Raw genomic sequence first — 14,231 nt, 5'->3', positions numbered from 1 at the left:
TCCCGTTATCCTCATCGTATTCGTAAGTCCACTCAGTTACCAGATTTTGTTTATTTTACTTTTTCTCCTTCTTTTACTTCTTTCTTAACATCTTCATTGTCACTCTGAGCCTTCTTCCTGTAAGGAGGTTGTCGTTGATCCTCTTTGGCAAAAGGCAGTGGTTGAAGAACTCTCTGCTTTGCATAAGACTGATACATGGGATTTGGTACCTTTGCCCTCTGGTGAACGTACCATTGGTTCTCGTTGGGTATACAAAATTAAAACAAAGTCTGATGGGTCTATTAAGCGATATAAAGCTAGACAAGTTGCTAAGGGGTTTTCGCAGGAGTATGGGATATTGGGATGGATTATGAGGAGACTTTTGCTCCAGTTGCAAAAATGATTATTGTTCGTATGCTTATTGCAGTTGCCTCGGTTCGTCAATGACATATCTCTCCAATGGATGTTAAAAATGCTTTCTTAAATGGAGATCTTCAGGAAGAAGTTTATATGACTCCTCCTCCTGGTGTTCCACATAAACCTGGAGAAGTTTGTAAGTTTAAGAAAGCATTATATGGTCTCAAACAGGCACCCTGAACTTGGTTTGAGAAGTTCTCAAATGTAGTTACATCTCTTGGTTTTGCTTTTACCAATCATGATTCGGCTTTTTTTGTCAAATGTAGTGCTGCAGGTCGCATTCTTTTGTCGTTGTATGTTGATGACATGATTATTACTGGTGATGATGTTGATGGTATTGCATCTTTGAAGTTGCAGTTAGCTAACCAATTTGAAATGAAGGATCTAGGCACTCTCCGTTATTTTTTGGGGATTGAAGTAGCCTCTACCCCACAAGGTTATCTTCTCTCCCAGTCCAAATACACTGCGGATATTCTTGAGCGTGCTCGTATCAGTGATACTCGAACAACCAACTCTCCTATCGAGTCTAATGCTAGTTATTCTTTTACAAATGGTACTCCTTTAGCAGATCCTACACTATATCGTAGTATTGTTGGCAGTTTGGTTTATCTCAGTATTACTCGTCCAGATATTGCATATTTTGTGCATGTTGTTAGCCAGTTTGTGGGTTCACCTACTACAATTCATTGGGCAGTTGTTCTTGGTATTCTGAGATATTTTCGAGGTACTTGCTTTCAAAGTTTACTTCTTTCATCGACTTCTTCTTTGACTTTGCGAGCATATTCAGATGTAGACTGGGCAAGCAATCACACAAATCGTAAGTCTATTACAGGTTATTGTGTATTCTTGGGTGATTGTTTTATTTCTTGGAGGAGCAAGAAACAGATTGTTGTATCTAGATCATCCACTGAAGTTGAGTACCGTGCTATGGCGTCTACTACAGCTGAGATAGTTTGGTTACGTGAGTTACTTGCAGACATGGGTGTTTCCATCCAGAGCCTACTCCTATGTATTGTGACAATCAAAGTGTTATCCATATTGCTCGTAATTCAGTCTTTCACGAACGCACCAAACACATTGAGATTGATTGTCACTTTACTCGGCATCATTTCACTCAAGGCACCATCAGTTTACCGTTTGTTTCGTCCACTATGCAGATTGCTGACTTGTTCACTAAGTCACACTCGGTTCCGTGCTTTCGTTTCTTAGCTAGCAAACTCTCGATGCTTTTCAACACCGCACCGTGAGTTTGAGGGAGGGTGTTAAAATAATATATTATAGCTAGAGGTTGTTTAGTAATTTGCCCTTGAAGGGCCTTTTAGTCTTTTATCCTTACTATATTTTTGCTATCTTGTAAACCTAGTTGAACTATTGAATAAGCATTCATTAGAGTTTTTCTCTCTTCTTCTTCTCTTTGAATGTTGTTATTGACTTCTACAACCATGTCATGTGGCATCCAATGGTCCCCACGATCCTACATTTAACTATCATTTAAAAGAGATAAGATCACTTAGGGGTGATATTAATTAAAATTAATGAGTTAAGAGTAATAATATCAAACGGATGCTTTAAGCACATCTCCTTTTATTCTGCCGTTCCCATTTCCATTCGTTCATTCTCCTACCTTCATTCTCCATTAATCTTTTAACTGTAGGTATGTGTAGTTTTAAAAAACTATTACTATTCCATGGCATTCACTTACAATTAAATCCTTTTAACATTCTATTGTATCAATTTTCCTCTTCAGTAACTCATTTATCTTCTTCAAAACATTTTCATCTCTTTAATATGAAATTCAATTTAGTTTGTTAGAATCTATAATTACCCATCATTTACATCAGTAATGACTACTGTTACAGAAAATGATGATTAGTTATTGTTTCAATCTTGTTCATCAAGGCCTATATAATTTGGTGTCTAGCTTCCTAGTTCTTCACTTCTTCTTCAACAGTCAATCTCTAGGTCCCTAACGAACGAGTCATTCACTTTCATTTTTCTTCCAATCCAATGGCTATAATTACCTTCGCGAATTGCTGACGTCAATCGGGATCGATCGGATTGAAGTTCTAGCATCTGATCTTCTTCCCATGGAGGCAGGCGAGACGACTAGTTCAAGAGGTAATGTTTCAACACAAGAGGCAGTAGTCAACTCAATTCCCTCGCTCTGCCTGCTGATTGTTTCGATAATTCTGCGTTGTTGGTTTCGTGTGTGATATTCAGATTTACTTCTCCAAGGTTAAATACTATCCCTTTTTTTCCCTTTTAACTCTAATCTTAGTTGCTTATTTAGATGAGTTTCTCTATTACACAAAGTGGTTCAGTGCTCACAAATTGTTTGATAAAATGTCCAGGTGAAATAATTTTGAACTATTTTATAAGCTGTCTTGCTTATAGAATGTCGCTTTTCGCGCTTACGACTCAAATGAGTAACTTTCATATTCACTGGTTCAGTTTGCTCCATTGGGCAAGCCATATAATAACTATACGCTCTTCTATAGTGACATATACTTCTTTAATAGTACTTCTGGTTGATTCTTACATTTTATTGCATGTTCTTGGTGATAATTTCGTTTCATGTCCTGGACAGGTGGTTGCAGTTTGTAACGGACCCAACCTGCTTGAAGTTAGGTGAGTTCCTCTAATCCATACTTCGTATTACCATTGTTTGTTGTCTCCTTCTGCTATTTGAAGCTATTTGATTACTGTCTCTAAATGTTGTTCCACTCTTACATGAATGACCCGACTACAAGTTATATATTGTGATATAAGTTATATATTGTGATATAATTTGAAACATATAATATAATTAAGTAGGCTGATATTTAAACCGTTAACACATATTGTTCTTAGTTGCCTATACAATCATTTCGACTATAATCAAATTTCGCCCTATAAGACTTGGATGACTACCATGTAAACCTTTTTGTCTTCCACTACGAGTGGCAGTGGAAGTTAGTTCAAAATAAACATGACGTCACCGGAAAGGGTTAAACTGTGGAACATATTTAATTAGATGTTCATTTTTGTTATTGAAGATTTTCAAAAACTTAGCTTAATGAATGGTTATTCATATACAAGCGAAACCATACCCGACTTTTGATAATGACATTATAGAGTTATATAAAGGGCTTGTAATAAAAAAGAGTTATATAAAGGGTAATTGAGTTTTTTTAGTGAAGTTATATATTTTGTAGATCTGTATTATGTGAGATGAACAATTGTTTAGTAAATGAACTACTGATGAAAGTCGAAACCGTTAGAACACATTTTTCAATGCAGCTATAAGATGTGCTTATTTGACTAAACTGTATAAATGGTTTGCGACGTAATATACGGGAAACAAGAATGCTACAAATTTGGGCAACAAAGGTTTAGAGGTTCTTCAATTTTAATTTGTTGCCTTCAGTTAGAGAAGACATCGGAAAGAACTAACTAAGCAAATCTTCAAAGTTTCACCTCTTGAGTATTATGTACGTTGGTTATCAAATTTATTGTTACCATGTCAGGTGGTAACCTTTCTTATTTGCGTCGAAAATGTTATCTATTTCCTAAGAACTCCGTCTTAGGAGTTTTTAGTAACACGTATAGAAAATTAAGTTGGTTTTGTCATTTATCACATGTACTTTCTTTAGAAGGGTTTTGCTAATCTCTGTTACTGTTTCCACTTTTATTTTGTAAATTAGCTTTATTAATCCAATATTCATCTCCTGCTGTAGTCTGGAATGAAATTTTTGTTATTGATAATTAAATAATTTGAGATGTAGATTTTATCCAGGAGTTTACCCATCAAGAAGTTGCAATTGGTTGAAGGTAAGAAGGAGACCATGCAAGAGTATGAGCAAAAAAAGAAACAAGTTGGTGTCCGTAAATTTAACTTTTTTTTTCTTTATTAGTAAAACTTGATGAACTTACCTATGCAAGTGTTTTCCCCAAATGGATTGGAACTAAAAACTCGAATCAACAACTTATGAAGTTTTGATCAACTTAATTCTTCTATTTCATGCTTGAATATATTTGGGTTTGATTTGTTAACTTTAAAAACTCATTCGATCTAGATCCCATAATGTGCAATTTGTTGGTGGATAGAATTCAGAAAATTCACTCACCTAATATTGATTTTCATAATACTGTAATTTGCCTAGGTTACAAATTAATTAATCGTTGTTTTTTATGAAGTTTGCGATTAGATTATTATGATTAGTAAGAAGTTTTAAACATCTCAAATTGCTAGTACTTATCCGAAATTTGATTATTTGTGATCCAATGTCTTAGTTTTATGTATGTCGATATTATGTCAATCATGTTTGTTAAACTATTTCACTTGAAGTATTTTGTAGTGAGTACTCTATGTATCACCTAAATGCTTTTTGTATCAACGTTTTTCAAACTCAGGATGACTTGGTTAGCCCCACGAAGGATGCAGCTTCAAAGGAGTTGTAGTTCCTTATTTTTACTCAAATGGTCGTTGTCTTATTCTTTGAGGTTTCCCACTTAGAGATTAAGATACTTGTACATCGGACATGAAGTATAAGAAAAATAAGATTATGGTGTCAGTAACTTGTTTAGCATATCAGTGAAAATAAAGATCGGAAAACAAAAACGAGAAGAAGATAGAACGAAAATGTTCTTTATAGCACAACATAGAAAATTTGAATCTTCAAAGACAAACTTATGTATTTAAAGGTTAGAATGGTTCGATGTGGGTCTTGAAAATTTCGATTTTACAGTTCTTCATCTTGATAACAGAGATTCTTTTTTAATTTATTCGTTTGAAATCATTCTTTTTATGAATTGCATTTGTTGGATGGACAACATAGTTGGATAAATTGTTAGAAAAAATTTCACAAAAATAATTGTTAGAAAAAGGAAACTATATGGGGTAGTTTTGTTCAGGCTTGGTTTGACAGAAAAAACTTGATATCTTATTACGTTGCCATGAAGTCCATATGAAATTTGTGATTCTGTTTTGCATTCGGCTAAGCATGAAGGTGCACGGGTAGCACAGGTTTATCACTTAATCATCTACATAAATCATAAATAAAATCAAGGGCTTGAGCTCTAATTTTTCTCATTCTTCTTATATAGCTCCGGCACGGGTTATGCCTAGTCTATATAACAAAACCGAACATGTTTTGTTGACTAGGACAAAATAAATGCACCTAGATATTGACTGGACTACCACGTAGATATATCAAACAACTCATCCCTTGGAATCGCTAATGAATATCAAATTTAATACAATGATTCTTTGAATACCGAAACAACTCATCTCTTGGAATTCTCCAATGAATCTCAAATTTAATAATTATTTTTTGAATTCCCAAACTGACTCGTCCCTTGAAATTCCTTTTCATTAGGAGCAGTTGATCACTCTTTAATAGAGAATTTTTTCTAAGGGTAAAGATAACACCGGATCTTTCTTCCAGAATTCTCCATCTTCCATGTTTTTTTCTCTCTCTCTAACTCTCTTTACCCTTTTTTATTAGAAAAATGAACCATATGTAAAAAGACAATTATCTCTTACATAATAGATCATTTCCATAAAAAAAACAATTCGTTGAATTTTTGTTAGAAATATAGTTTTGGTGTCTGATTTTAGTTAGGTTATTTGATATATTTTACACAAATTTATTTGCATCTTCCGTTTTTTCTTATGAATTGTACCATGAAGAAAGTCTTAGGGCACTTGTTTGTTTTGGATGAATGACAATTATAATGGGGTTTATAAGTTTTTTGGCAAGTGTGTACTATTTACTTGAATATTACTTCTTTATTTTGTAACGTAATGTTGGATTTTATATATTCATAAGAATTATTGAAGATTAAAATTTGCAAGCTTTAGTTTGAACTTTCAAAGATTTCGAAGTGAACTGTCAAATGTCACTTCCGACTTCTTGATCCTATGGAACAAAGATGACGTTGTCTTTCGGGATGTTTTTCACTCGGTTTGTTGCCAATAAAGAGATGTGTATTCTTGTGGTGTATTGGTGGGTCGGATGCAGTAAGACAATTATATTATGGAAATTCAAGTTGGGAGACACTGTGACCACCATTTCTACTATTTGTATGTATTCTTTTACATACTTTCATTTGAAAATAAAAAATAGTTAATTTCTTTGGAGAATGGATATTATTGCAAGACAAATTTGCTAACAGTGAGGTTATTAATGAAATCATACATGAATATCCCTTGGGTCTCAATTCTATATATTGAAATTGAGTACCATGCTTATTGTTGTTTCCTGGTTGTCAGGTAACTATTATATTTCTAACTCCATTTTCACCCGTAATGGGGCTAAAAAATATACATAGTGGTGCATTTTGACCATCCTAATCCATTAATATCTAAGAATATTTTTTATTCTACAAGTTATCTGTAATTTATTAGTCCTCTTTGGTTTCTTAAAAACTTATATGAGAACATAACCTCTTTGTTATGTCTTCTAGAATCTATAATTGAACATTTTAATGGAAGTCTTTCAGAGTTTTAATCTACATGTTACTTGTAATTTAATAGTCCTCTTTGTTTTCTTAAAACATTATACGAGAACATAACCTCTTTGTTATGTTTTCCAGAATCTATAAATGAACATTTTGATGGAAGTCTTTAATAATTCTATACATGAACATTTTGGTGTACAATTTTAAGTTAGTGTAATCTCCTTATCATAGGTCGTCATAAACTACTTATCGAGACAGTGGGACATAATTACTCCAATACAATTGGAGTAGTTGATTTCGGAGGTGGTTCTACTCAAATGGCTTACGGCATCTCAAAAAGTCTGCTGAAAAAACTCCAAAAGAATGGTTTGGTTCGGTATAGTTGTGTGTATCTAATGTTGCTTCCAACTTCTTAATCCTACATAACTTATAAATGAACATTTTGTTAGCTTACGCCATCTCAAAAAATAAAAATAGTACCAAACCAAACTATGAGTGGTTTGGTAACGGTTTTAGAAATCACTAACCAAACCATGAGGGGTTTGGTAACGGATGACTCCAAATTACCGGATATTGAACCAACGAACACCCCTAGAAATACATTATGTAACCGCGTAAAATTTTGAAAGGAAGTAGTCGCGTCGGAGGCACGGGTTATGCCTAGTATATATAATATGTCAAAATAGATTACAGAAAAATCATCAAACAAGATCAAAGTAGATAAAAATATCATCATAATTCAAAATATAACTGATTGCTTATAACAAACAACATTTTGTAGAAAACAAACAACAATATGCATAAAACAAACAACAAGTTGTAGAAAGCAAATACTAGTTTTACATCTTGCAAATAACAATTTGCAATGAGAAATCAACAGTTTGTACCAAACAATCAGATGGTTGGACAACAAAGCTGATTTACATAACATCACAACCAAGTTAAAAAAAATATCAAACCAAATATATATAAAAGCAGATAAAAAAACATCATTATAACTCAGAATATATCTAATTTTCTAGAATAGAGAATGATTTGTAGAAACACAAACAACACTTTGTACAAAGAAAAAAATAGTTTACAACGAGCAAACAACATAAGGGAAATTTTGTCACTATAAACTATGAACTTTACATGCATGGGGGAGAACAAAAATTGTGGTGGGAACAACCATTTGGTGGTGGTGATATATGTGGTGGACAAATGATGAAGATCATCAAGTCCTTCAATCAAGACATGTGGGAGATTGAACTAGATGTCCTTCGATCAAGATGACAATGCGGTCAATTTATCGACAGGACAAATGATGAAGATCATCAAGTCTGGTCATTTCAGAGATCGTAATGTTCAGATAGAAACCAACTACGATCTGCAGCTTATTCGGATCAACAATGACTTACGACAACCAGATGCTACATTAGTTACGCAAAAGAGTGTCAACTCGATCAGAAGGATTGACTATAGGGAATGAGACAACAACAAGAATTAGTCCAAAATAGGTCGGTTGGGAGCCGATACTTGGGCACTTGGTTGAGCGCATGGAGGACCAGCCTAGTCCCATTGAGAATGGTGGCCAACCACACCATTAAAGGGGCGCCCTATTTATGTGCAAATTTCTATCATAGTATAACTTTGATAAAATTCTATCCATTAGATAAATCTTATTTCTGGTGTTTTTAGGAATCCAATTCCGAATAGAATTATGACTTTAAAAGTCTATATAAAAGGACATGGATTAAAAAGTAGTGTAAAAAATCTCGAAAGTTGTGACTTTTTAGCTCCATTATCAAAAGACAACAAAAAAGAGAATCAATTCTCAAGTTGTCAATCTAGTCAAAGAGAAAGAGTTCTCATCTTCACCGCTAAAAGGGTGAAGGATATGGTGCCTAAAGTCTGAAGGAATGGTATCCTTCCGAAGGAGTGTCCTTCGACCAAGGATGCAATGCGTGCAATTTGGCTATTAGGATCTTAATGACCTTATTCGGAAGATCATTAGTCCGGTCCAATTAGGGGTCGTAATGCTTAGCTAGAAGCCAACTACGATCGTCGAATCAAGAGTTGATTCGCGGCTAACATAGACCGGATCCTACAAGGGTTACACAACAGAATAATGATTTGAACGGAGAGAATTGACTAGATGGATAATGGCAAATAAGTGGATTGGATCCGTTATTGGTAAGTCCAGAAAGATTCGGAGAAGTCCGAAAGAGTTAAACATGTCTGGGCCCAAGAGGGAGGCCCGGAATGGCTTTAGGGGAGCCGGCCATGTGATGGCCGGCCAAGGCAATAGGGCCGGCCATGTGATGGCCGGCTAGGCCCTAAGTGGGCCGGCCAAGGAAGCCAATAAAGGGCTATGTTGGCCGGCCACACTTAAGTGACCCAATGGAGGGTATTTTGGGTGTTGCCTAATAATTAGGTTTATGGAATCCTAGTTTGAGTCTAATACCTCTTCTAGGGAATTCTATATATACCTAATTATACAACCTAAAGAGAGAGGCAATTTCATAAGAGAAATTTCCAAGAGTCTGAAAGAGTTTCAGAATATACATCTCAGAGAGAGAGAGAGAAAAGGAGTTTTCTCAAGTATCTAGTCAAGAAGAAGGAGTTCTTCATCTCAACCTTCAAGAAGGTCCTAGCTGACTGAAAGGAGGGAGTTCAAGTCATTATTCGGTGTCTCAAGTAGAGGAGCTACACTTGGAGCTCTTATCTTCCGAATACTGATCGGAATTTAGTTCGTGGGAAAGCGATTAAGAGGTAATCTTCTTTCCAATCTAGTTCATTGGTATGTTCATGTATAGATCCTGGAATTAGTGTTAAACATATGATGTTTGAGATTCCGCTACCAACACTAATAGACAATTAGGTGTATGAGATACACTAGGTTATTCCCCATCAAAGGGATCATGAATAGTCTAGATCCGGTTCTAGCTAACGTAAAGTGCGAACATTCGAATCGACTGCTCGGGTGTCTCAAATATATAAACCAAACAAGTGGAGCTCTAGATCTCCGGGAGAAAGCAATCATATAAGTCTGAGGGAAAAATGAATTAAGGTCATTCTATAACTTTTGGTTCATTAGTATTAGTTTTGGCATGCCATCAAGACAACTTAATGTTAGATATTAGATATATGAGATTTCACTTGCAGGTTTTAAAATTAGTAGTCGAATAAAGCTATGTGATAACATATAAGATGAATATTTTTTTGTTGAGATTAATAGGAGATATAAACTAAGAAGATTCAACAAACACTAAGGAAGGTCATATAAAGATAGCACAAAAGGATTTTGGATCTTGATCACTCGCACTCAGTGCCGGTAATCGGGGATAAAGGACCCCTGGCCGGATCGCAGGGAATATCAAACAACTTACCTCACCAGATCACACACCAACCATCTACATTGTTATAGCAATCGGGGTTAATGTGAACAATACGAGTAATCCAAGACAAACAATAGGAATAGTAAAGAACAATCAAGAACAGAACACAGAGATTTACGTGGTTCGGTTGGTGAGACCTACTCCACGGCGACAACGGCGCGATGATTTCCACTATGATAAGCAAACAAGTTTACACAAGAGATTCGTGAGATTGTTTTTTACTGATATCCCCTTAGGGTTTAGTTTATATAGCCACTAATCCCTAACCCCACCGCCTCACCGACTCTCTCTCTCTACAACCGACATTATACACGAATAAACATTAATAACCGACATAAGCCTAGCTTCGCATTCCAGCTCTGTCTCGGAGTCCAGCTTTGCCTCAGAGCACTGCTTCGCATACCAGCTCTGTCTCAGTAATCAGCTCCGCTAATGGGTCCAAGCTTCGGTAGGTTTAACCGGGTTCGATACCAATCCATATTCGAGTCACTTCTAACAATTCTCCACCTTGACTTGAATATGCTCCTCTTGACTTAGATCTGGCACCATCACAGCTCAGCGCCTCTGAGCCATCGTCGCTCCAGCCCTGCTAGTGCTAACATCTGGAAATCCCAATCAAGTCTAAGCAATGCTTAAACTTGAAGGTTGTAACTGCCTTGGTTAGCATATCCACTAGATTCTCTGCCGTAGAAACCTTCTTCATCGTGATCTTCCCTTGTTCAATCACGTCCTTGATAAAGTGATACCTGACGTCAATGTGTTTAGTTTTCTCGTGATACATTTGATTTTTGGTCAAATGAATAGCACTCTTGTTGTCGCAGTAGACCTCTGTCACCTCCTGCTTTAGGCCCAAATCCTGAACTAAACCACTCAGTCATATTGCCTCCTTCACCGCCTATGTTGCTGGCATGTACTCTACTTCCGTTGTAGACAGCGCTACCACCGACTGCAACATTGCTCTCCAACTAATGGCACTCCCGCAGAGTCAGCGACCTCTTCCTATCAAGATCCCCCGAAAAATCCGAATCACAAATCCAACTACCGAACCAGAAGTGTCAGCCCTTCTGTCGTAAACCAAACCAAGCTCCGCAGTTCCTCCCAGATACCGCAGTATCCATTTCACAGCCTGCCAATGACCTTTCCCAGGTCTGCTCATGTAACTGCTTACTACACTAACAACATGTGAAATATCAGGCCTTGTGCACACCATAGCATACATAATGCTACCTACTGCATTTGCATAAGGCACCCGAGACATGTACACTGTCTCGTCATCAGTTGTTGGTGACAGTTCGCCCGAAAGCTTGAAGTGTGCTGCCAATGGAGTACTGATAGGTTTTGCCTCAGTCATACCAAAACGTTCCAACACCTTCTCGATGTACGTTTTCTGAGACAAGAACAGTTTCCCAGCAGATCTATCTCTCCGTATCTCCATACCCAATATTTTCCTTGAGGCACCCAAGTCTTTCATCTCAAACTCACCCTTTAACTGATCCTTTAACATGTGGATTTCGGGTATATCCTTGCAAGCTATCAGCATGTCACTCACATACAGGGGTAGATACACATAAGAACCATCGACAGTTTCCTGTGGTACACACAACTATCATACCTGCTTCTGTCATAGCCGTTTTTAACCATAGACGTGTCAAAACGCTTATACTGGCCTAGGACACTGTTTCAGTCCATACAAAGACTTCTTCAGCAAACAGACCTGGTCTTCTTTCCCGAGAATCTCAAACCCCTCTGGCTGGCGCATATAGATTTGTTCCTCCAACTCTCTATGTAAGAACGCAGTCTTAACATCTAGCTTCTCCAATTCCATATCATACAAAGCAACCGTAGCAAGTATCACTCTAATAGAGCTATGTTTAACAACAGGAGAAAATACCTCATTGAAGTCTATCCCTTCTCGTTGTGCAAACCCCTTAGCTACTAACCGTGCTTTGTAACGTGCATCTTCCACCCCTGGGATTCCTTCCTACTTCTTGAAAACCCATTTGCTACCAACAATCTTCTGACCCTTAGGCAGGTCGGCTAATTCCCAGACCTGGTTCTTCCGAAGAGACTCAATATCTTCATTCATGGCAAGAGATCACTGCCGTGAATCATCACTCCTCATAGCTTCTTTGTAGGTGCATGGCTCACCTCCATCAATGCTTTCTCCCACACTAAGTGCAAATGCAACCATATCTGCCATCCCATACCTTTTCGGTGCCCGGATGTCTCTCCTTCCCCTGTTCCTCGCAACAATGTAATGAACTAACTCTGGTTCATCTTCCTCAGCTTGTTCATCTACCTGAGGTCGAACCTCTTCCAGAGTGTCTATCTCAAGCTCCACCTGCTCTCTGTGATCTTCCTGCTCCACCTGTTTACCAACATCCTCCCGAGCATCTACAGGCGTTACCTTCTGAGTTAGCATGGCTAACTCATCAAAAGTAACATCTCTACTTATGAGAAACTTCTTCGATTTTCCATTCGGATTCCACAACCGATAACCCTTAACTCCAGGCTCATACCCAAGAAATATACATTTCTTAGCCCTCGGATCAAGTTTACCTTCTTTAACATGTGCATAAGCCGAACAACCAAAGATCCTCAAGTTCTCATAATTACCAGGATAACCAGACCACACCTCATTAAGAGTTTTACACTCAATAGATGTACATGGTGAAATATTTACCAGATACGCTGCCGTGTTCACTACTTCAGCCTTGAACACCTCCGACAACCCTGCATTCGAAAGCATACAACGAGCTCGTTCCAATAGAGTTCTGTTCATACGTTTCGCCACCCCATTCTGTTGTGGGGTCTTTCTGACCATATGGTGTCTCACTATCCCTTCGTCTACACAGAACCTATTAAACTCGTTTCCGTAAAATTCCATGCCATTGTCAGTCCTCAAGCGTTTGATCGATTTTCCAGTCTGCTTCTCGATCAAGGTCTTCCACTGCTTGAACTTGACGAATGCCTCATCTTTGCGTTTCAGTATGTAGACCCATACTTTCCTAGAAAAATCATCTATCAAGGTTAACATGTATCTACCCCCACTATATGAGCTAACCCGAGAGGGACCCCAAAGATCTGAATAGATGTAATACAAAGTTCCTTTGGTATTATGAACCGCCGTACTGAACTTTACCCGACATTGCTTCCCGAAGACACAATGTTCACAGAATTCCAGTTTTCCAACCTTCTGCCCACAGAGTAAACCTTGCTTGCTCAGTATAGCCATCCCCCTTTCACTCATATGCCCTAACCGCATATGCCATAGCTTGGTAGTCTCAAATTCCTTGTCTGATGATGACCGCTACAGATCCAGTAACTGTGTTACCCTGTAGCACATATAGACCATTATTTTTCAACCCCTTCATAACTGTAAGACTCCCCTTAGAAACCTGAAGAACACCACCTTCACCAACATATTTGCAACCATTATCATCCAGAGTTCCCAAAGAGATTAAATTCCTCTTCAAATCTGGAACATGTCTGATGTATGTTACAGTCCTCACAACACCATCGTGCATCTTGATCTGAATAGTACCAATTTCAACCACCTTACAAGGAGCGTCGTTTCCCATTAACACCTTACCGCCATTAATGACTGTGTAACTGGAAAACCATTCCTTATGAGGGCATACATGGAATGTACAACCAGTATCCAAAATCCACCTATCTTCAGCGAAGTAGGCATTGATCGCCAGAACCATAGCTTCATCACATTCTTCAATGATTGCCAAGACACTACCATCATCTTCTTCGATGACTGCTGCCTCTGCTGGCTTCTTCCTAAGCTCGGGACAATTCCTTTTGAATTGCCCCTCCTTCTTACAAGTTTCGATTTAGACCGTGAACGACCCTTCCCATCGATCACATGTTGCGACCTTCCTCTTACCACCAAACCATCACCTGAATTGCTTTCTTCCATTGACCTCCGTCTCAACTCCTTCGAGTTCAATGCTGCTTTAACATCCTCAAAGGTTGTAGTTGTTTTTCCAGACATAAAAGAATCAA

The sequence above is a fragment of the Eschscholzia californica genome, unplaced genomic scaffold (assembly GCF_041429995.1).
Source record: "Eschscholzia californica isolate CP2 unplaced genomic scaffold, dmEscCali1.0.p SCAF_3, whole genome shotgun sequence".
NCBI lineage: Eukaryota > Viridiplantae > Streptophyta > Magnoliopsida > Ranunculales > Papaveraceae > Eschscholzia > Eschscholzia californica.
The sequence above is the reverse complement of the archived record's forward strand: the minus strand, read 5'-3'. Positions refer to the sequence as shown.